The sequence below is a fragment of the Myotis nattereri genome, assembly GCF_964212035.1.
Source record: "Myotis nattereri genome assembly, chromosome: 3".
Taxonomy (NCBI): domain Eukaryota; kingdom Metazoa; phylum Chordata; class Mammalia; order Chiroptera; family Vespertilionidae; genus Myotis; species Myotis nattereri.
The window spans coordinates 118,821,894-118,846,599 of record NC_138077.1 but is presented as its reverse complement, the minus strand read 5'-3'; the positions used below and the strand labels follow the sequence as shown (position 1 = coordinate 118,846,599).

The following is a 24,706-nucleotide window of genomic DNA, read 5'->3' as shown; positions in this document are numbered from 1 at the left end:
ACCTCTCTCTAATAGAAAGGCCCAGCAGCAATGATTAACTCAGTTACAAGGAGAATGCTTAGTTTATAGGTTGTTGTCTCTTAATAGTGATTCCCATTAAAAGAACCAAGGCTCATTGGGACAAATTTTCCTGTCTAGGGCAGAAAATGTACAAGTTATTTTTAAATTATCTTGTAACTAAAAGTACACATCAATAAAGAATTCTGGAGTTACAAGCACACATGAGCCGACTTGAACGGGCTTTAACTAGCCTCAAGCTAGAACAATTAGAATATTCAGAATAGTGACTATGATGAATTGAAGCACATCAAGTATCTTAAAATTCATGAGATACTAATCAAAGTAAATAAACTCAAACTCTGGTTAACTCTGGAGGTCATGAGGCCATTACTTTATTCTGAAAATTGGTAAATTAAGAGAAAGAATAAAGGTTATCTTATGCCTAAAGAAGAAATTTTATTTCTAAAGAAGAAATGTCTTTATCAGATATTTTGTTACTCTGCTGTACAGTTTATAAGAAAAGCGTAAGATAACCTTTATTCTTTCTCTTTATTTACCAACATCACAGGGATGCAAATAGCAAAACCTCCTGGTGAAAAATTTCATAAGGCAAATGACAAGTGACCTGGTTTCTTCAATGAAGCAAAGGAGGAGAACCCAAAGGGCACGGAATCTTCGCTTACTGCCATGAGCTCCCTGTAGAACGCCCAGTCCTTTCCTTCTTCAGAGTCATTATGACAGCGCCTGGGTCATTATCAGAGCATTTGCATGGCGATGATGTGATCATCTTACCCAACAGTCTGTATTAAATAACAAGTATTAGCCGAGCTGTCATAGATCCAACTATATTTGGTACCTTTATGGAGGCCTCTTCACTTGAAGGTATGATCAAAATTTTGTAACTTGATTGAAGTTCTTTTGATTGCTTTAAGTTGGGGGCATATTTAAATTCACTAAAAGACATTTTAATTATTTATGCTAGTCTGTTATTATTTTTCTTATTATTAATGTTGGCAACATAGAACTGTGTTCTTGGTGAGAAAAGTGGAAGACAATGTTCATATTTTTATATATTGTAGGAAAATCTCACTCTATGTGCTACCACATCACCTCATATCTAATTGTTATAGGAATACTGTTTGTCGAAAGTGAACGGATGAGATACTGTTTTCAAAAAATGCCCCCTCCCCCATTATAAACAGATATTCTTTGGCTGACTTAAAGCCTCCCATATTTGAAACAATATTTACATTAACTTAATATTTCAATAAATAGATTGAGTAGCACATATAACTAATGCATATATCTAGCAAGTTGGTAATGGTGTCCCAAAATACTTATTCATTCTAAGGTATCCCTTAACCTAAAATTATTCTGTGCTCTTAGGCGGTCCCCAATGTCCTCCGCATGTCAAAGGCTGTCTATCCCCTCACCCTCTGAAAGGCCAGCCAACCACTGTCTGTATTCACCTGGAAGCCTTTGAAATTTTGGACAGGGCTCTGCAAAGTGCTTTCAGTGAGATCAATGTCAATTGAGTGAATGCTGAGTCTTTGAAACAGGCAGGGATTAAAACATAAATATATAGAACCTTTTAAAAATGCTAAAAGAAAAAAGCAATGCTGTCAAACAAATTGCCTCTGTGAAGAGCCTGGTCAGAACCAGAAAGTGCATTCTGCACTTGGCAGGGGTTCTTTTACCCTAAGCGGACAGAAAGCCCTGCAGCGCTGGGAGACACCACCACCTACTTACTGACACACATGGAAAATAAAATAAAATCGGAGCAATTCCTCTCCATGTCTTTGTTTAAAATAGAAGGGGCTCTGAAAACAGGATGTCGGGGAGATGAAGGCACAAGATGAGGCCCTAACAAGAGAGACAGAAACACAGAAAGTAAAAACAAGAGTCTTCACTCAAACTTTTAATGCAATGCTGCTTCTGTTTATAGAGATTTTAAACATTTCATCCTTCCCAGAAATATTGACAAATAATGGTAGTTTCACTCATCACTGGATGGAGATTATGTTGGTTGTGGTCTGCCTCCCAAATAGGGACATGGCGAAGATTAATGAGGATCTGGGTGCCACGCTGATTCTATCTCCAAATAAGGTTATACTCTGGGATACTGAAAATTAGGACTGCAACCTATAAATGGGGGGAGAGGACAATTCAGTCCACAATAATCACCAAGACTCTAAGCAATACAGATTGTTGCCATAGAAATGCATAGACAAACAGACCACATAAATGTGTCCAATGCAATACTTCTCAGCATGTGGCTGACAATATGAGAAGACAAAACATCTCTTTTCATGAAGGATCCAGTGGATTAGCTATGGATATTAACCTTTATGTTGCTCCCCCACTCTCTGGTGTGTGTGTGTGTGTGTGTGTGTGTGTGTGTGTGTGTGTGACTTTTAGCAGAACCCTCATTCTGAATCTCAAAGGGCCCTGGCAGAATTGATACAGCCCAACAAGTCAATGGATTTTATTGACCTCGCACAACCTCATGGCTCAGCAAATGACTTGGATATAAAATATTCAACTCTATCAACACAGTGTCTTCATAAGCAACATGTTACTTATTCTGTTTCTATTTATTTTTTAATTTACAATATTGTATGAGGCCTTTTTCTGACCTTTTCTGCTGTTTCCTGGGAAATAAACCTAAACACCTGCTTTTTCATCACATAAGCATGTAAGTCCATTTTACATACTTCGCCAAATTTGACACCTCCACTGACTGGTTTTAAAATAATGGGAGTCAAACCAACCCAGGAAGAGTGGAGAACGTTCAAGAAGTAGAAAAGGGCCACTACCCTGTGTCACCCTATATCAGAACCCCGTGGCTTCTCTGCAATGTAGTCTATACCTATATTTTGGAAATAGGAATGAGTGTGATGACCCAGGAGTGTTCAGAAGTAGAGGAGAGACCCAGCAGCAAGGAATGTGTACCTGAGCCCTTTTCAGCAGGAGGACTAAGATAAGGGCAGCCTGGTGGAGCCTCAGGGTGGAATCACCAAGGAAAGCTGGTAGGGGCATGCATGATCTACTTGCAATAAAGAGGGGCAACTGCAGCACTTTGGTGTGCATGTGCATGTGGTGCATGTGTGTGTGGTTCATGTGTGTGTCAGGTGTGAGAATGTATAGCAGAAACAAAGTTAAAGCCATGAGCAGGGAGAGCAAGATGTGAATGGGAGGGTCTCCCCCTATTGGCCCATGTGTGAATGAGGGCTGTTGGCTGAAGACCACTAGAAGCCAGCAGGAAGGATGAGCGTTCAGAATTGAATTTTCCCTGTGCAAGCAAAGGAAGCAAGCCTGTGGATGGTCCGTCTGGAGATGCTGTGCAAATTCAAAGGGGCACCACTTTCTCAGGACATTTCATTCCCCATAAGCTGAAAATGTCTTGTAGTAAATATATGAATCTATGCAAGTGATGAGGTGCCTGTCACTCCCTAGAGTTGCACGGGGCACAACCTGCAAGACCTCATGTGACCAACCTGTAGTGGCAGCTGCTGCTGCTGTTCCAGGGATCTGGTTTCTGTGGGTGGGCACTTATGTGCCAGAACCAAAGTGTCAGGAAGGATTGGCCACCAGCCCCGTTGTTCACCATTAGTGGGGCCAGAGACAGGATTACCAAAATGGACCTAAGCATACCTGGTGGCCAGAATCTTCATTGGTCTCAATGAGTCTGAGAAGGACCTGACAGGTCCTCCAGGGATCCAGGTCCACCTGTGTGAGTATTTGGAGGTGACTGATCAGACTCAAGAATTAAAGAACATTTTTAGGAGAACATGGGGACTCTCTTGAATGCCTATCTTAGAAAAAGAATTTGAAAAGTAAAGCAATGAGCTAAACATTTGAATTGAGGATTTACTAAAAGAATAGTCAAATATCCCCAAGGTAAGGTGAGAGAAAATAAAGAAGCTGACCCAGTTAGGAAAAGTGAGGGGTTTTTTAATCAATCAAGAGCCCAACAGAAACAATTCCTCCCCACCTCTCTCTCTTTTTCTCTCTCTTCTCCTTCCCCTTGTTCCCTCCCTCCCTCCCTCTCCCTGTCTCTCTCTGTGTCTATCTCAAGCATAGATTATTTATTTCAGAAACACACACACACTCACATTTTTGAAAACTTCTATCCTTTGCTTAAGTGAAAATGTGTAATCTCTGACTTCTTCCCAAGTCATAAATGTATAAAAATAAGAATAATCTATTAAGCATATTTTGGAGACTCTTTAAACCCATATGTTCATGTTCTAGCAGACTAAGTCTTGCCATGGCTTTTGAACTGTTGTACATGGCAAGGAGGAGAACACAGTGCATGCCTAGGACAGCCAGGACAGCACACACCCAGGGCACACTTTCAGCCCTGAGTGAAGGTTGCAGCGTTTGTCATCTGGGCAGCATGCTTTAAATTTGGTGCTTATATCTCTGTAAACAGAACTATAACCATCAGGTTAGTTGAGTATTCCTCATGTTTTGTATTAGAAAGGAAGAAAATAGATTACAGGAGACAAGGGCAATTATAAGTCAATGTATATGGGTGACTGGAATTCAACACCCTATAATAACACATTGATTTCAATGTTTCCCCTCCAAAAATAACTTCTTAAATATTATTCAGGGTAAATGTAGAATAGCCCGTCAATCCAGGCAAAAGTAAAGTCTATTAACTGGAAGAAAATCACTCAAACTGAATTGGTCTCATGTAGAAATAGTTCAAGTCAAGCGAGAAAGCACATGCTAAAATAAGGATTATGGGGAAATTGCTATCATTTAATCTCGGTCCAGATGGGTGGAAGTAAGAACATGGATCCCTGATTTGCATAACTTTTTGATCCCTGAGCCACAAGAAAGGACTGCTTGAGCATCCAGTTAAGGCCTCTGAATTTAGAAAATCATCTTGTGTCCCAGAGCCAGTCCTTCAGTCTCACACAGATGTCTCCCTTCATGTATGAAAAGAGTAATCCTTTGGCTCAAGCTCAGATGTTCACTTCGGGAAGGAACACACGTTTAAAAAGCTCCTCTAATCAGAGCCATGCAAAAGGAAAGTGGCTTATACAAACTACAGCAGTTCATGCAAGGCTCTGTGTGTGGTAGGAAAAATGCTCTTCTAGAAGGCAGGCAATCTGGATTCAAGTGCTGGTCTGAGATGTTTTAGCAACAAGGCCTTGATTGCATTATAAAAACATTCCAGTCTCAATTTGCTCATCTCTAAATCAAAACACCTGTATCTAAGGAACTTGCTGTCACTACTATCCTGTACTTCATGACCACTGAACACATATACATGTATACATGATAGATAGTAGATAGATAGAGTTGATTGCCCCAACAGGGATGTGGTAAATACATAACTCAGCTCTCTCACCCATAGGACAGGCTAACTCTGAGCTGTGTCTGGAACTCTGGCTGCCCACTTGCTTGACAACATACCCTTTCTTGTTTTCCCTCACTTCCCCCCTCCCCTACATGGGCTTTCTGGGACCAAATAAAACTACTCGCCCTCTATTTCCTCTCCCAGTGTTGCCTTCTGCAAAGTGCAGGAAGGAGGGCCTCTTTGATGAAAGCCTAGAGTGAGTGAGAGAGCAAACCATGAAGATATCTCAGTGTTTACAGGCAGAGAGGAATATAGGAAAAGGCCTCCAGGTGGGTGGTGATCATGACAGCCATAACAGAACCTATGGAAATAATAAGTGGACATTGAATTTATAGAGGAGGAGGCAAACCAGAGAGGAGCCTGAGGTATTATTTACAAGTTGGAAGAGCAGTAGCAGGGAAAGAAGTGCTGAGTTGGGTGTTGCTTGTCAACACGTTCCCGTGTACTGGCACCTTCATGTGTTCAGGTTTTCATTCCAAGGTCAGGACACCTGGGTAGGAGCCCTGCTCTGCTCTTCCTGGCCTCAGCAGGATCCAGTCTCTGTCTCATGCCCTCCTCTGCACATGGAGAAGGTCACTGTAATGCAAGCACAGTGTCAACCCCCCAGGAGACACCCAAACAATGTGAGTGATCATTTGTCCTGCCCTTCCTCTTCTTTTCTTCCTCCCTCATTACTATTCCCAGAACGCCTTTTCTTCCCAGAAGACATCTCCTTCCATATTTTGGCACCATTGACCTCCTCTGCCAGTAGCTCTTCAACAAACGTGCAACCACATCGTTGGGATTACAATTGACTTCTTGGGCATGTACCTTCAACTATTTGCTTCTCTATACAACCTACTTTCTGCTAACTTCTGTAGCAAACACAAACACACACACACACACACACACACACACACACACACACACTCCCTTGCTGAATATTCTAAAACACCCATAAGCCCAGAAAAATTATTAAAGAAATGTAAGTGATCTTTTCATCTGTAAAATGTAGATAATAATAGTGTGTATCTCAGATAGCTGTTGTATTAAATGAACTCACATAGGTAAAGTATTTCAAATATGCCTGTATTATTCACTCCTTTTATACTGGAAGTAGATTTTATCCCATAAGTGACTACTAATATTTACCTCTAACATCAAAATTATTAAGTGTTTCTGTTTACTTAAAAGTTGCTACCATAATTATAGGGAACATATAGCAACAAAATATCCAAGTAGACTATTAAATTCATAAGCTCTAGACTGACAGAACAATTATCTTGTCCCTAAATGAATATTTTGTACCAGTTATGAAATCATCCCATTCATGTCCCATTGTTTCTATTCAATAGTTTTCATATTTCATCAATCATCTTTGTGTTTCATGTGTCATTGAACCATATGCCTTTGTCAGTTAAAATAGACAACTAAATAACAACCACAATGTTATTGTCATTAGTTGAGAAATCCAATTTAATAAATTTTTAGAAAGATTGCTCACTTTTAATATTTGCAGCATTTTAACATTTATGCCTTTGGTAATTAGTAATATTTTAAAGTTCACTGATGGTTCAAATTTTTTAAAGTTTTGATCTATATGCCAAAGCCTATAATTGGAAAAATAAGTTTGAAGTTTTTACATTCTTTGGAGAACCTCTTGCTATTTCTTTTTAATCCACAGCAGGAGAAGTATTGCTGTCCATCTAATTAGAAAGCATATAATTAGGAACCAAAGAAAAAAAAATGTGTGTAGAAAATCTAGGTTATCCATGGGAGTTTCTAAACCAAGACAACTTCTCACCACTGCTTAGAGCATTTCAGCCAATTCCTCCTGGAGCTAAGCTGAGCTTAACTAAGTATATTCTTGATTTACTACTCAAACTAACAACTACATTTAAGAAGTCATATCTGCTCTAAAATATAATAAACTAGAGGCCTGGTGGTCCCTCAGCCTGGCCTGTGCCCTCTGGCAGTCCGGGAGCCCTCGGGTAATGTCCAACTGCAGGGAGGCAGGAGAGGCTCCCGCCACCGCTCCTGTGCTCACCAGCGGTGAGCCCAGCTCAGGGCTTCTGGTTGAGTGGCACTCCCCCTGTGGGAGTGCACTGACCACCAGGGGGCAGCTCCTGCATTGAGCATCTGCCCCCTGGTGGTCAGTGGACGTCATAGTGACCGGTCATTCTGCCAGGCGGTTGATTTGCATATTAGCATTTTATTATATAGGATAGAATAAAAAGAGCAATCTGCTCTATTAAAAAGCTCTAGAGATATTACTTTGAGATTAGTTGTCTTGTTAGATAATTAATTTCATTGTTTTCTCTTGGCAATAAAATCATAAATATGACTAAAAGAATGAAATATCTATGAAGGATGCAGATACCCAAAAATAGGTTAATTTTTTAAAAAAAGATTTATAACAGCAAATCTGGTGAAAACTTTTTGTCCTAGTTTTGTGTGCATGTGCCTATAAAAATCATAAATGGAGTATCTACCCATTTTTAATACAAGTGATAGGAAAGTATCAAAAAAAAAAAAAAGAGAGAGAGAAGTTATCTGGTAAAAGCAATGGCTAAGTGACTGTGCTGTGTTCTTTGTCTGCCCTACTTTTAGTACCAGAACACCCCTGTTGGAATAGGGTGCATTGAAGCCAGGCTTGGGATAATCTTCCCTAGGAACTCTTGTAGCTAGGTGAGGGTATCCAACTAAAAGTGATATATACTATATCACATGTTTATGAGGAAACTACTGAGCCTATTCTCCTTCATACTTACTATGGGCTAGACCACAGATTGACAAAAATGGACAAGGAGCACACCTTAGGCAGGGGTGGGCAAACTTTTTGACTCGAGGGCCACAATGGGTTCTTAAACTGGACTGGAGGGTTGGAACAAAAGCATGGATGGAGTGTTTGTGTGAACTAATATAAATTCAAAGTAAACATCATTACATAAAAGGGTACGGTCTTTTTTTTTTTTTTTTTAGTTTTATTAATTTCAAAGGGGCCGGATCCAGCCCGCAGGCCGTAGTTTGCCCACGGCTGCCTTAGGGTGTGGTAGAGAAAAACAAAGGTCCCTGAAGGAGCTCTAAGAACACAGCCTCCTATCAGCTCTTAACCACTTGTCTGCCTCCAGAATATTATATGATAAATAAATATTCTTCTGTTTTGTTTAAACAACTATATTTTTGGCTTCTTTGTTACAGCAGTTTAGCTTAATCCCTAACTTGCACATGACCCTATATTCCACTATCCTAAAATAATGATCAGCCTTATGATTTTTGGAATATTGCAATCCAACTGATTTTATATTATATATTATTATTATTATTATTATTATTATTATTATTATTATTATTATAGATGTAACCCATTTCTCACCCCATTTCCCACATCCACCCAGCCCCTGGGTCCCCTCCCCTGGCATTCACCATACTGTTGTCCATGGGCTATGCATATATGTACTTTGGATAATCTCTTCACCCTCTTTTATCCACTCGCCCCTGCCCCGCTTCCCTCTGACATTTGTCAGTCTGTTCCACGCATCCATGCCTCTGGTTCTATTTTGTTCATCAGTTTATTTTGTTCATTAGATTCCACATATTAGTGAGATCATATGATATTTGGATTTTTAAAGACTTAAAAATAAATATGATTGAGATCTGAGTCTGTATATAAATTTGCATTTTTTCTGTTAATTCGCTATTTTGCTTAATATACTTTCTGTGTCATTAAGAAATCCTTCATCAATAATGTAGATAATAATTATAACAGCATTGTTTATTGTCATTATAAGGGCATTACTTGTTGTCATCTTAAGGATACTTCCTAATGATGTATGATAATACCAATAAAACATAAATTTGATACTATTTTATAAAATATATTCCAAGAATCAAAGAAGAAAGCATTGATATTCTTTCATAGCTCAATTTTCCCATTTGTCAGTAATTATTGGTACTCAACTCTCTTGGACAGGGTAAGTGTTCAATCAATTTTTCAAGAATGAGGTGTGAATAATATGAATCTATGTCTAGCTGGAAAAGATTTTCTTTTGCCTTTACAGATAAAAGGCCACCTCACCTAAGTATAAATTACTGTAGCATCCCTTTTTTTACCTCAAAATTCCAAGGTGTTTTCTTTTACAAAAATAAAATTTAGTTTTTAATGAAAGTGAATATATGCTTATTTTCAACATTTTTCAAATACACATATAAAAATAGTTTTTTAAAAATTGAAAATTTTGTAAGCCAGATAAAACTCTTAATATGTTGGTACATTTTCATTCAGTCTTTTATTTCCATTCTAGAGGCTCAGTGCATGAAATCTGTGTATGGGGGTCCCCTCAGCCCAGCCTGCACCCTCTCCAAACCAGGATTCCTTGGGGGATGTCCCACTGCCAGGATCAGGCCTAAACCGGCAGTGGGACATCCCTCTCACAATCCTGGACCACTGGCTCCTAATCGCTCACCTGCCTGCCTGCCTTGTCGCCCCTAACTGCCCCCTGCTACTGCCTAGGTCACCCCCAACTGCCCCCTCCCTCATAGCCTAGTCACTCCTTACTGTCCCCCTGTCAGCCTTGTCACCCCCAACTGCTCCCCCCATGCCAGCCTGGTTGCCCCATGCAGACTGCTGTTTAGTCATTTGGTCGTCCCTCACTAATGGCCCCTGTTGGCCTGGTCACCCCACGCAGCCTGCTTGTTCAGTCTTTTGGTCATCCCTCACTAAAGCCCCTGCCAGCCTGGTAGTAGGCAGCCATCCTGTGAGGGCATTAGGGTTAATTTGCATATTACCTCTTTATTATATAGGATATGTGTAAATATGTGCATGTACATTTTCTTGTTAAATTTTTTTCCAAATTTATGGAGATGTAATTGATATATAATGTGTAATTTTAAGGCATACAAAGTTAACTTTGTATAAATATAACTTTATACATATATATAGTGAAATGATGAACACAATAAGGTTAGGTAACACATCCATCATCTCACATGATCTAATTTTTTGTGGGTGTGGTAAAAACATTTAATATTTACTGTCTTTGCCACATTCTAGTATATAATACAATATTATTTATTATAGTCACCAATACTGAATATTAGAGCTCCAAAACTTATTCATCTTATAATTGGAAATTTATAGGCTTTGACCAATATCTACTCATTTTCCATTTTTCCCAGCCACTGGCAACCACCACTCTACTATTCATATGAGTTTATTTTTTTTTTTTTTTTAGATCTCACACATAAGTAATACTATACATTATTTATTTTTCTCTGTCTGACTTATTTCATGTAGCATAATGCCCTCAACCTGCATCCATGTTGTTGCAAAAGTCAGGATTTCCTTCTTTCTTTCTTTTTTTTTTTTCTTTTTGGGAGGTGGGTATTTTATGTATTTTATTTTATTTTTAATTCTTTAATGTTTAAAGTATTACATAAGTCTCCTTTTCCCCCTATTGACCTCTTCCCAGCAATTCCCACCCCTAGCACATGCCCTTACCCATTCCCCCCGTAATTGTCTGTGTCCATTTGGTTATGCTCATATGTATGCATACAAATACTTTGGTTCATCTCTTACCCTTCCTTCCTCTCCCCTGCCTTCCCTCTTAGGCTGGACAGTCTTTTTGATGATTCTATGACTCTGGCACTATTTTTGTTTAACAGTTTATGTTGTTCATTGTATTCCACAAAAAAGTGAGATCATGTGAAATTTATCTTTCTCTGACTGACTTATTTCACTTAGCATAATGCTCTCCAGGTCCATCCATGCTCTTGCAAATAGTGAGAGCTCCTTCTTTTTTACAGTAGCATAATATTTCATTGTGTAGATGTACCACTGTTTTTTAATCCACTCATCTGCTGATGGGCACTTAGGCTGTTTCCAAATCTTAGCTATTGTAAATTGTGCTGCTATGAACATAGGGGTGCATATGTCTTTATGATTGGTGTTTCTGTTTTCTTGGGATATATTCCTAGAAGTGGGATCACAGGGTCAAATGGCAGTTCCAATTTTATTTTTTTGAGGAAATTCCATGCTGTTTTTCACAGTGGCTGCACCAGTCTGCATTCTCATTAGCAGTGCATGAGGGTTCCTTTTTCTTCACATCCTTGCCAGCACGCCTCATTTGTTGATTTGTTGGTGATTGTCATTCTGGCAGGTGTGAGATGGTACCTCATTATCGTTTTGATTTGCATCTCTCGGATGATTAGTGACTTTGAGCATGTTTTCATATGTCTCTTGGCCTTTTGTATGTCCTCTTTTCAAAAGTGTCTATTTAGGTCCTTTGCCCACTTTTATTGGATTGTTCATCTTCCTTTTGTTAAGTTGTATGAGTTCCCTGTAAATTTTGGAAATTAGACTCTTAGGGGAGATAATATTGGTGAATATGTTCTCCCATATGGTGGGCTTTCTTGTTGGTTTGTTGATGGTTTCTTTTGCTGTGCAGAAGCTTTTAATTTTGATGTAGTCCTATTTGTTTATTTTCTCCTTAGTTTCTGGATTTTCTTCTTTCTTATGGTTGAATAATATTCCATTGTATATATGTATATGCATTATATCATCTTTATTTATTCATCCATTGATGGACACAAAGATTGTTTCCATGTCTTGTCTGTTGTGACTAATGCTGCAATAAACATGGCATGCAGATATTTTTTTCAAGAGGGTGAATTCATTTATTTTGAATATATATTGAGAAGTATGTTTGATTAATCATATGGTAACTCTTTTTATAATTTTTTGTGGAACTTCATGCTGTTTTTTATTGTTTGTATTAATTTATATTCCCATTCTCATAAGAAAAACAACCTTTTAATCCTTTTTGTGTGTGCCTATATGAAATGATGGATATTAACTAAACTTATTCTGATAATTATTTCATAATATATATAAGTCAAATCATTATGTTGCATATTTTATTTTATTTTTTTATATATTTTTATATTTTTTTATATTTTATTGATTTTTTACAGAGAGGAAGGGAGAGAGATAGAGAGTTAGAAACATCGATGAGAGAGAAACATTGATCAGCTGCCTCCTGCACATCTCTTACTGGGGATGTGCCCACAACCCAGGTACATGTCCTTGACCGGAATAGAACCCGGGACCTCTCAGTCCGCAGGCCGACGCTCTATCCACTGAGCCAAACCGGTTTCGTCAATGTTGCATATTTTAAACTTATACAGTACTCTGTCAATTATATATCTCAATAAAACTGGGGGGGATAAAAAATACTTAGGTATTCCATTGTTGGTTTCATATGTTTACAATTATTATATCCTGTTGATGAATAGCCCCTTTTATCTATGTAGTGAGTGACCTTATCTGTCTTTTGTGATATTTTTTCATGACTGTCTACTTATCTCATATAAGTATAGCCACTCTGCTCTCTTTAGTTTACCATTTGAATGGAACATCTTTTTCCATCCCTTCACTTTCAACTTGTGTGTCCTTAAAGATAAAGTAAGTCTCTTGTAGGAAGCAAGAGACTTATTGGATCTTGTTCTTTTATCTATTCAACCACTTTGTGACTTTTGATTAGAGAATTTTGCCCAACTGTGTAAAGTAATTATTTATACATAACAACTTATGATTGGCATTTCATTAATTGTTTTCTGACTGGTTTTTATTTCTTTTGTTTCTTTCTTCTTTTCTTCCTGTCTTCCTCTTATTTTATTAGTTTGTAGTATTATGCTTTAATTCCTTTCTTTTTTTTCATAACTACTATGGGTTATATCTTTGTAGTACTGTGAAAGTTACATAAAACATGTTATAGATATAACAGTCTATTTTAAGCTGATAACTACTTACCTTAAATAGCATTTTATATCTTTTTACATTGTGAAGTCTTTAACAAATTACTGTAGCTATGGTTACTTTTAACAATATCTTTTTTAACTTTTATTATAGAGATGAGCAATTTACCTATCACAATTAGAGCATTAAGGTATTCTGAATTTGAGTATATTTTTACCTTTAACAGTGAGCTTTGTATACTTACATATATTTGTGTACTTACATATATTTTCCTGTTGTTATTTAGAATCCTTTTATTTCAACTTGAAGAACTTTTGTTATAATTTTTGTAATGCAGGTCTAGTGGTGATGAACTCCCTTAGTTTTTGTCTGTCTGGAAATGTCTTTATCTCTCCTTCATTTAAATTTTGCTGGAAATGTCTTTATCTCTTCTTTATTTCAATTTTGCTGGGTACTGTATTCTTGGCAATGTGTTTTGTTTTTTTTTTCAGAACTTTGAATATGTTATTTCACTCCCTCCTGTTCTTCAAGCCTTCCACAAAAAAAAAAATCTGCTGATAACTGTATAAGGAGTCCTTTGTATAAAACAAATGTTTAAATAATTTTTATTTTTATTTCTTTCTGCTCTTTCTGGGGCACCTTGATGCAAATATCTTTTTGATTGATGGTGCCCCATAATTCATGTAGGCTTTTTTCATTTATTTTTCTTTTTATGCCTCCATCAGGTTTCTTTCAATTGATTTGTCTTCAAGTTTGTTGAAGACAAATTATTATCAAGTCTGTTACTGGAGGTCTCTATGTAATTTTCTAGTTCTCTGATTTTATTCCTTAGCTATAGGATTCCTGTTTTTTAAATTAAAATTCTCACTTTCTTCATACATTGTTTTTCTGATTTTGTTTAGTTGTTTATCTGTATTCTCTTGAATTTTATTCAGATTCTTTAAACCGATTCTCCATTTATTTGGGGTCAGCTATTAGAGCTTTTAAAATTTTCTTTGCTAGTGTTATATTTGCCTGATTCTTATGATCTGGGTAGCCTTGCATTGGCATCGGTGCATTTGAAGGAAAAAAAAAACATTTCTTCCAGTCTCCAATCTTTACGAACTGGTTTCAGAAGACAAATACCTTCTCCTGTCTGTTCACCTGGCTGATGGAATTACCACTGTAATCCCAGATCAGTCATTGGCAGGCTAATTACCATGGGCCAGATGGGCATGGATCCTGTCTGGTCAATGGGGAAACAGAACTGCTTCCAGTACTGGTTCAGTAGGATGACAGTGGGACAACAGCTCACTTCTAGGTCCAAGTTGGGTCCTCAGGCAGTGAGCTTATTACAAGGTGCCTAGCTGGTGTGGTTTCTGCCAAGTCCCTAGGAGGGCTGATGTCTGATTACTGGATGGGACTCCGGGTGGGCAGGAATGGCCCTGGCCACAATTGAAAGGGCATGAAACTGGGCTGTTTTAGGTTCAGCAGCCAAGACTGACCTCTATACCTGCCTCTGAAGTCACAGATAGGCATGTCTCCTGTCTGGTACCTGGATGGGTAGGACTGGTCACTGACTGTAGCTGGTAGAGCTGGAACTGAATAAGAGGCTCCTTCAGGATCTCTGAAACATAGATGAGGGTGTCTAACTGTAACTCTGGGCTGGCAGATCTGTTGGGGGAACACAGCTGTGATGGTGTTGGAGCCAAGTAGAATGCCTTCACAAAATGTTCAGGTTTGCTGATAATAGTCTCCCAGTGCGTCTCTGTGCCAGCTCATGGCCTGCAGCTGGGAGGGCGCTGATGTTTAGTATAAGATTCTTTCAGGAACTCTGAAGGCACAGATAGAGTGTCTCCTACAGGGTCTCTGTTCCAGAAAGACTGTTTGCAGGCTGCAACTGTAAGGGGTTGAAGCTTAGTGATAAGCCCTTTCAGAATCTGACTGATTTGGGCAGGTTTGCTTACCTTCATGGGCTCCTAAACTACAGGTGGAAGGGACTGGGGTTGGTTGCTGGCCACTTCAGGGTCCACAGCAGGGCCAAGGTCTGAAGGCTTGTTACCAGAAACACATGTAGACATGACTCCCCCTGAGTCCCTGAAATGTTACTGGTTACAGACCCAAAGCCAAGTGAAGCTGTAGCTGAGTTCCCAGGGGTAAAGAATTGTTTCTGTGTGTGTAGCCAGGACTACAGTCAGTCACTAAGCCAATAGTTCTGAGCCTGCTTTCTCATCAAGGCTATTCTCTGTTTTGGACTGCACCAGGATTTCAAAATCTCCTACCCAGATCATAAAAATCTCACTCTAGCACTTTTGCTCATCTAAATATGCCAAATTACTGTTGTTGAGGGGATAATAAATGCAAGAAATCTCTTATCTGGCCATTTTTCTGACATCACTCATTTTTATAGAGTTTCCTTCATTTTTTGCTGTAACTTAGTATGGCAAATAAAATGCCTGAGGTCATGCAGATTTTTTAGAAGAAATCTGTCTCTTATTCTGTGTGTGTGTGTGTGTTCTTGCTGCTAGGATACTTCCATTACTCTTTCTCTTTTGGGTTAAACTTTGGATTCTTTGAGGAGAGGTTGTGGTTGGAATATAGCCAATTCTTTAAATCAACATATTCAAATACTTTTAAAGATCAAGAAAGTTTCTACTTACATACCTGGCTATTACTTCTTTTTTCATTTTAAATTGGAATTATTCTCTTACCTCCATGTCTATCAACTTCTTCCTCAATAGTTTTTATTTCTTTCCGCCCCTCTTGACCTCTCTTCTTTATTTTTAAGCTACAAAATACAACATTTATTAACTCAAAATTTCTGTTAGACAAAAATTTTAGAGTGCCCTTGGCTGGTGTTGCTCAGTGATTACAGTGTCAGTCCATGCACCAAAGGGTCACAGGTTCAATTCCAGGTTAAGGTCATGTACCTGGGTTGCAGGTCTGTTCTTGCTATCCCCTCCTTCCCCTTCCCTTCCTCTATCTTTAAAAACCAATGGAAAAATATCTTAGGGTGAGGATTAACAAAAATAAAAAATAAAAAAATGAACTTAAGGAGAGCTTAGCTGTGTGTTTCTGACCTACCAGGTTGGTTGAAGTTGTTGTCATCTTAACCCATAACCAAAGCTTGAGGTTCCATTTTCAAAATAACTACTGTCAGAAGGTCACAGTTCCATCTTCATCAGGCTGCTTTAGTATTCTTATGATACAGGCAACCACTTTTTCCCAGAGAACGTGATTCAAGAGACAGCAAGTAGGAAGCAGCAAGTCTCAAGCCACAAACCTTCATCTCTGCTCCATTTTTTTTCATTAGAAGTGAGTCACTATACCTACACTCTAGGGAAGTGCCATTTCTTAAGGGAGAAATATCAAAGAATTTGGGGATACACTTTAAAACCAGCACAATGAATTGTCAAACTTCTTTTGTCCATCTGATAGGAGGAAACGGTATCTCCTCTGTGTGGCGGTTTTTTAATGAAACATCAGTTTATTATAAGGAAGCTATTGTGTCTATAACCACACATTTCTTGTTTTGTTTTGTTTTTTTTCACAGTGATGGGTCTAGAGCAGTGGTTCTCAACCTTCCTAATGCTGCGACACTTTAATACAGTTTCTCATGTTGTGGTGACCCCCAATTTCATTGTTACAAATTGAACATAATTAAAGCATAGTTATTAATCACAAAAACAATATGTAATTATATATGTGTTTTCCGATGCTCTTAGGCAACTCCTGTGAAAGGGTCATTCGATCCCCAAAGGGGTCGCAGCCCACAGGTTGAGAACCGCTGGTCTAGAGGCTATTATCCTAAGTGAAATAAGTCAGATAGAAAAAGACAAATACCATATCATTTCACTTATAGGTGGAATCTAAAGGTCAATATAAGTGAACAAACAAAATAGAAACAAACTCACAGATACAGAAAATGGACTGATGGTTGCCAGAGGGGAGAGGGACTGGGAAACTAAGAGATAAAGGTGAAGGGATTAAACACTACAAATTGTTAGTCACAAAATAATCATGGGATATAAAGTATAGCTTAGGGAATATTGTCAATAATATTGTAATAATTGCACAGGACCAGGTGGGTACTTGAAATATGAGGGTGAGGGGGGTAAACACTTTGAAATTATATGCTCGTCCCATAGTTTTAATATGCATTTCCTTGTTATGAGTGAGGGTGAATATCTTTTAAAAAAATAACTATTTGTATTTCTTTTCTGTAAACTTTCTGTCTATGATATTTATTGGTGCTTTGGTCTTTAAGAATATGCAGTAGATATCTTTTTAAATAAACTGTATTTTTAAAACAGTTTTAGTTAGATTAATGGAAAACATTGAGATCATATAGTTTCCATATATTCCCTCACCCATTATCCCTATTGTACATATCTAATATTAGTATTGTACATTTATTATAATTAATGATCTGATATTGATACATTATTATTAACTAAAGTTCCTTCTCTATTCACATTTTCTTACCTTTTATTTGATGTCTTTTCTCTTACAGGATTCTACCTTAGGGTACCACATTACATTTACCTGTCATCTCTCCCTTAGTCTCCTTTGGCTTGAACAGTTTCTCATAGTCCTAGTTTCTTATGGTCTTGATAGTATTGAGGAGTTCTGGCCAAGAAGTCTATAAGATACCATCTCTGTTGGAATCTGTCTTAAATTTTTCTCATGAGTAGAGTGGGACTATAGATTTTTAGGAAAAATGTCATTTTTATTATATCATATCAAAATACATGCAATCAGCATGACTTACCACTGTTTACATTGACCTCAACAACCTGTCTGAGATGGCGTTTGTCAAGATTTCCTGGCAAATTACATTGTTAAGTTACTCCTCCCGACAGTTTACTCTTTGGAAAGAAGTTTCTATTTGCAACCCACCCTTAAGGAGTGGGGATTTATGCTTTCCTTCTTTAAGAGTGAAGTATTTTCATAAATAATTTGGAGTTTTAGTATAAGGGAAAATTTTCTCTACTCCCTTATTTATTTATTTAACAATTTATGTCTGTATAGACTCGGGTATTATTTAATACTTTGGATTATATTTTAATACTACTTTATTTTGCACTCCACTTACTCTAGCTTTGACCATTTGGAGCTCCTTAAGTTGGCTCCTGTGTCTCTTTGACACAGACTATCCAATAATGGAGGATTTAGGGGGGGGAAGGTGAAGCACTCAGTTACTTTCTGACACTACAAGATGCCCGTGGCCCATCCTATTCGTTTCACACCAGTTCTAGAATCAGCCATTTAACCAAAGAGTCATGATTCTTTTTATTGGGCAATGGTATTAAAAACAAGATCTTGGCACTTAGTTGTGCTAATTGCTACTGGAATATAATGTATTTTAGGCCTTTACAGATGACACATTAAATAAATATATCTATATATATTAACCCATGTACATACACATATCCACAAATATAGTTGACCCTTAAAAAACAGGGGTTGCATTTTAAAGGTCCACTTGTAGGAAGTACTTTTTTCTAAAAATGTATTTTTTCTTTCTTACGATTTTCTTAATAACATTTTCTTTACTTTGTCTAACTTTATTATAAGAAGACAGTAGATAATATACATACCATGCAAAATATGTGTTAATTATGTATGTTATCGCTAAGGTTTCCAGTCAACAGTAAGCTATTAAGTTTTTAGGGAATCAAAAGCTATATGCAGATTTTTTTTTACAGGAAGTAGGATTTATTGGTGAGTGTAAGGTGAGAGCAGCACAGAGACTCTCATGAGTGAAGGACCCACCATTTGCCCTGGGGACCACAATTAGGGATGTATTTGATCTCACAGCCATCTGGGATGAGCCACTTTTCAGCCACCGTATCTTCAAACTCATCCACATTAAACTTAGTACAGGCCCACTTCTTGGAGTTGTGGACCTTCTGGTGGCCAGGAAACTTGAATTTAGCTCTGTGTAGGGCCTCAATAACATGCTCCTTGTTTTGCAGCTTGTTGTGGATGGACATGATGACTTGGCCAATGTGGACCCTGGTCACTGTGCCCTGGGGCTTTGAGAGGCACCTGGCATACCTATCTTGAGCCTGTCAGCACCAGCACAGGACAACATCTTGTTGATGTGGCTGATGTGGAAGGGTGTAGCCTCACTCAGGTGTGAAAGCCATCTTTGCCACAGCTTTTCACCATGTAGTTAGCACAAATATGGGCAAATCTAGGACTTTGGAGGAGAGCTGCTCATATTCATCTGACAACATATGGAAACTCATCCACTTTTGTCTTCTTCTGCCCCTGGTCAAAGATGAGAATTTTAGCATCAGGGACACCTCGGCAGAAGAGAGACTTTGGTACAGATGTTCTTACAATACCAGTCACGCCTGTGGGGCAGCACCAGGATCTTCAATGGCATGCAGAAGGGAAAGAGCTATACGCAGACTTTTAACTGGGGGGCTGGTACCCCTAACTTCTTTGTTGTTCAAGGGTTAACTGTATTTATATATGCAACCACCTGTACTGTATCTTCTTAAGCTAAACATGTTTTCATACTGTTGCCTTCAATTCTAATTTACTACCACACGGTTCATTCTGATCCCCTGTCTTTATCCATAAACTCCCAGTCCAAAAGTGCAAAACCTGTCTTCTAACACCTGATATCCATTTGCTGAACTGTCTAATTCTGGTATACACACAGAGCAGTGTCAGGATTGTTAACACATACCCAGAGGAAACAATTTTATCAAATGGAATCCAGTGCTTTGTGAAGTTCCCTTTGCCTTTACTCTTATAGGCTTCACTTAGTTCCAAAGTTACTCAGGTCCATAGCATTCCTCCCATCTCTTTCAGTGAGGGTATTCACACATTTAAAAATGCAGTTAGATTATTTAGTCACTGTCTCAATTCCTTCCTGAAAATGTGTTTTGTTTTTTACTCTGTAGGCATTAAACTTATCTTTGTTCTATAAGTATATTAGTTTATAAACATGTATAATGTCATATACCCACCATTAAAGTATCATATAGAACAGTACATTTCCCTAAAAATGCTCTGTGCTTTATTTATTCAACCTTCAGTTGCTCCCCTCAAACCCTTGGCATCCACTGGTCTTTTCTTTATCTCTATAGTTTTGTTGATGTTATTGTTTTCAGAAAATCATATAGTTGGAATTCTACAGTATAGGATGTTTTCAGACTGGTTTCTTTTACTAATATGCATTTAATATTCACTCATATCTTTATTAAAATATATATATTTATTGATTTCAGAGAGGAAGGGAGAGGGAGAGAGAAATAGAAACATCAATGATGAGAGAGAATCATTGACCGGCTGCCACCTGCATGCCCCCTACTGGAGATCGAGCCTGCAACCCAGGCATGTACCATTGACTGGAATCAAACCCGGGACCCTTCAGTCTGCAGGCGGACGCTAAATCCACTGAGCCAAACCAGCCAGGGTTTCACTCATATCTTCTTGTGGCTTGATAGCTTATTTCTTTTTATTGTTGAATAATATTCTGTTGTATGGAATAACCACAAAGGTTATCTATTGAATGATATCATGGTTGCATTCATCTCTAGTGGTTTTGAATAAAACTTCTACAAACATTTTTATGCAGGTTTTCGTGTGACCATAAAATTTCAACTGAATTTGGTAAATCCTGGGTGCACCATTGCTGGCTTCTGTGGCTAACTCTGCTTAGCTTTGTGAGAAGCTGACAATCTGTCTTCCAAAATGGATGTCCACACAGATCCTTTTTTGCACCTGTACTTTGAGAAGTTTCTTAACACTGTTCACCATATTAGTGATTAAATTTTCCATGGCATCATTTGTGCTGATTGCTGTAACCAATGTAAAATAATTTATTGTACTTTTCAGTTACACTCAATTATTCAAAAAACTCTTCTTTATATATATTTTCCTAATTTATATAATCTCTCAATAACATTTTGTTCTTATTTTAGTAAGACATTTCTCTTTTTTTCCTTTTATATTGAAGGTACTAAATTGCTAAATAACTTTCCAAAGTTGTCTTCTATATGCCATAATATGGCATTTTCAGATGCCCGATCTTCATTTGAGTCTTCAAGATAATAATTTTTCTATTTTTTTTTTCTGGTGAATGAGAAATTTGTGCTACTAATTTGCACTGCTAAGAATGCTTTGATTATTCTTAGCCTCACTCTCTAGATCTTTAGCTGGATAACAGAATATATATCTAATGTCCAAACTCTAATGTTAGGCCTGCAATTTTTAACCATGCATTAGTTGGGATTAAAGTATCTCCCTGAAGCCCTCTACTGGTTCTGTCACATCTTGTGCAGTAAGTTCTTCAAAATACAGATTACTACCAGGGTTCTTTTCTTTGTCTCCACTTCTCCATATTATGTTTCTCATATTGAAATTATACCTCTCCAAAATCAGAATCCTACCACAGCTCTAACCCAGTTGTTTTCCTGGATTGTGTCCTCTGAATACAGAAAGTATTTAGCATGGGGAGCAGCAAAGGTGGGGGCCATGAAGGTTAGTTTTCTGCAAGGAGAGCAAGAAAAACATTTTGACACCAACATCCACTCATAAAGAAGCAACTGACTTCAGTTTGTATAAAAGCTATGATTTCTTAACTGGAAGGCAGAAAAGACTTAAAAGACTTGCCATAAACTGTGTACTTAGGGAATATAGCGTATATTCTATATGCTATTTAACATGTGAAGTAAGATTTTGGTTTTTCTTATTTATCTTATTTAAATATCCAAGTATTTTCATGGGATTTGGGAAAGACTGCATCCAGGCTTCTGCTCAGATTCCATTTGAAAGTAGATGTCTATAAAATTAATTTTTGTCTTCCTTTTGTTTAAAAAAAATTACAATATCCAACTTAGAAAAGAAATTTTAAAAAAATTCTCTAAATATTTACCTGAGTTAGTTATACAATATACATTTTTAAATATGTTAAAAAGTTTCCTCTTAACTATGTGCTTGCCTAAATATTTTTCACAGCCTCTGAAAGTGTGTGTTTTGATATTACTAAGTGGAGATGCATGTGTTTATCATCTCTTTCCTTCCAGTTTGCTTCCCTGTCACTTTGGAGAGACCATGCCCATTTTCAAACTAGAAGAGGCATGTAGTAATGAGAAAGTATATATATATATAAATATATATATATAAAATATATATATATATATATATATATATATATATATATATACCAAGATGCAGAAAGGATTCAAAATCTAGAAAGTAAGAAATATTTGTGTGTCAGTGGTCAGCATGAACAGCAGTGAGATTTTTAGGCAGGCGAAGTTGAAGTTTAAGGGAAAGTAACTGACTCACAGTGGGTTAGGAATTGAAAATAATTAGCATATGATTAATAACAAAGGGACACAAGTCATCCCATAAGTGAAAGGTGAATTTGGCCCTAGCCAGGTTGGCTCAGTGGATAGAGCATCAGCCTGCAGACCAAAGGGTCGCGGGTTCAATTCCAATCAAGGGCACATGCCTGGGTTGAGAGCTTGGTCCAATGTTCAGGAGGCAGCCAATCAATGATTCTCTTTCATCATTGATGTTTCTATCTCTCTCTTCCTCTCTGAAATCAATAAAAATATTTTTTTAAAAAAAGGTAAAGGTGAATCTGCTGTTAAGGCAGGGTTTTCTCCAGCCAGAGCTCTCCTGAGTCCTTGCTTCTCTAAGTACTAACTTGGGAGGGCAGAACCTTAACCAATACAGGCCAAATAGTACAGCAGGTCAAGGAAGAAGAAGCAAGGAAACCATGGCTATACAACTTTATTTCAATTCATATATTTTCTGTGTTTACACCAGACCCCATGATAGCACAGGAAGGAATATAAATAGTAAACCCAGAGCCTACCTTGAAAAACAAACATTTAAAGAACTACCCACAATACAAACATTTGAAGAATTATCCACAATACACAAGGAAAATTACATTCATGTAAGCAGAGGTACAAAGCAGAGAAAAAGGCATTGGATTCTGCTTGAAGTGTTCAGAAAAATCTCCACAGATAAGGTGGCATTTCAATGATAGTTTAAAGGTCCCTTTTTGGGGCTGTAGAAAAGTGGGTTGTTGGCAGAAGGCATTTCAGATGGCTAAATGATAGACCTTGCAAAGGATCGGTGTAGTCAAAATCAGTGAAAGAGAGATGATTAAAAGACAGACGCTGCAGTTGGGAGACACTTCAGAAAGGAGGCAGGAAAGGGAGTGAGCATCAGATCCTACATAGGAGTTTAGATTTATTTTTAAAGTAGACAACTGTGAATTTCCTGAAGGTAGTAACACCATCTGATCCATTTAGAAAAAAACTGTAAAAACAACAAAATAGTCTTTCTTGATATAGTTGCACATAATTCAAATAAGAATAGTTTTTGGCCCGCCATATAGGTTCATCGGTTGAGAAACAACCCATGAACCAGGAGGTGGAAGCTTGATTCCCTGTCAGGGCACATGCTAGGATTGGGGGCTAGATCCCCAATGGGGGTGGTGCGAGGGAGGTCAATCAATGATTCTCTCTCATCACTAATGTTTGTATCTCTCTCCCTCTTCCTTCCTCTCTGAAATCAATAAAAAATATATTTAAAAAAAAAGAATAGTCTTTGTAGAGTTCCAGTTCAGGATGGTGCCACAGGAAGATCCTGCACTCACTCAACACTCAGTTCCTTCCAGGATACACTTAGTCCACAGGTATAGGAACATTTGCGCTGAAAAAATAAAAAACACACACACAAAAAAACTCAGGATGGCAGAGTGACAACTACACATTGGACAAACAAGAAGGAAACAACATCAAAGGTGGTAGAAAAGACTGGGCCACAATCTTGCCATAAACACTACCCCTGGTGTAGTGCCCCCAAATCGAGAAGGAACTCAAAACCTGACCTGACCCTGAGGAGCAGAGGGTTGGAACCCCACATCGGGCACACACTTGAGAGAAGAGCCCTGAGAAGCCTCTCCTGACCTGAGAAACTGCCTTTAAAGTGCCTGCAACTCAGGCTCACCTGGCCCAGGGTGCTTCTCAGAGACAGCCATAGGCCCAGACTTAAAGCGAAGGAGGCTCACCTGCTCATTAGGAAGGCAGAGCCTCCAGGATGGGCACCTAGTTTAGCATCCGCATCTGGGAGCCTGCTGGAACCACTCTGGAGATGGAGGCTTATGGGCACTGTCTCTGCTGCTCCCCTTGCCACGCCTAGGAGCACTGGAATCTCTGGAAGAGAGCTTTGCACCAGCTGGTGCCATGATCTTTGGGACTGCACCTGGGCGTGGTGGGAGGGGAGGCTCTTGATCCCGCTCCTGGCTCTGGAGGTCAGGGAGGCTTGAGTTCCTGGTCCCAGAAAAGAGCCCTTACCCGTCTGGCACCCTAATTTTTGCAACTGCTGTCAGGGGACACTACATGGCCTGGCTATGCAGCCAGTGGGATTTGGGCTCAAGGGTCTCACAGGACTGTAAATAATGGAGAGAGTTCTTAAAGGGCTGCTACCCCCAGGGCACAGCCAGAGGCAACAGACCCAAGAGCCCTATGTTTCTGTGAAGGAAGCCTTTTAATTAATCACCAGGGTGTGGCCTGAGGGGTGCCATTCTAATTCAACAGCCATGTAGGGGCTGACTCACCCAGACCTGAGACCTC

At 38.4% G+C, this 24,706-nt stretch overlaps 1 pseudogene across 1 annotated transcript in view; it reads right to left on the bottom strand.

Annotated features, from left to right (window-relative positions):
• The window catches only part of LOC308515463 (large ribosomal subunit protein uL16-like), a 30,002-nt pseudogene extending 5,891 nt beyond the window's left edge, over positions 1–24,111 (bottom strand). Inside the window, exons 1-4 of the transcript in view lie at positions 24,081–24,111; positions 18,864–19,450; positions 15,800–15,876; positions 14,602–14,715 (exon numbers count right to left, since the gene is read on the bottom strand). The product of the transcript in view is annotated as a large ribosomal subunit protein uL16-like (transcript). The remainder of the gene's footprint in view (positions 1–14,601; positions 14,716–15,799; positions 15,877–18,863; positions 19,451–24,080) is intronic.
• Between the last annotated feature and the right edge of the window lie 595 nt (positions 24,112–24,706).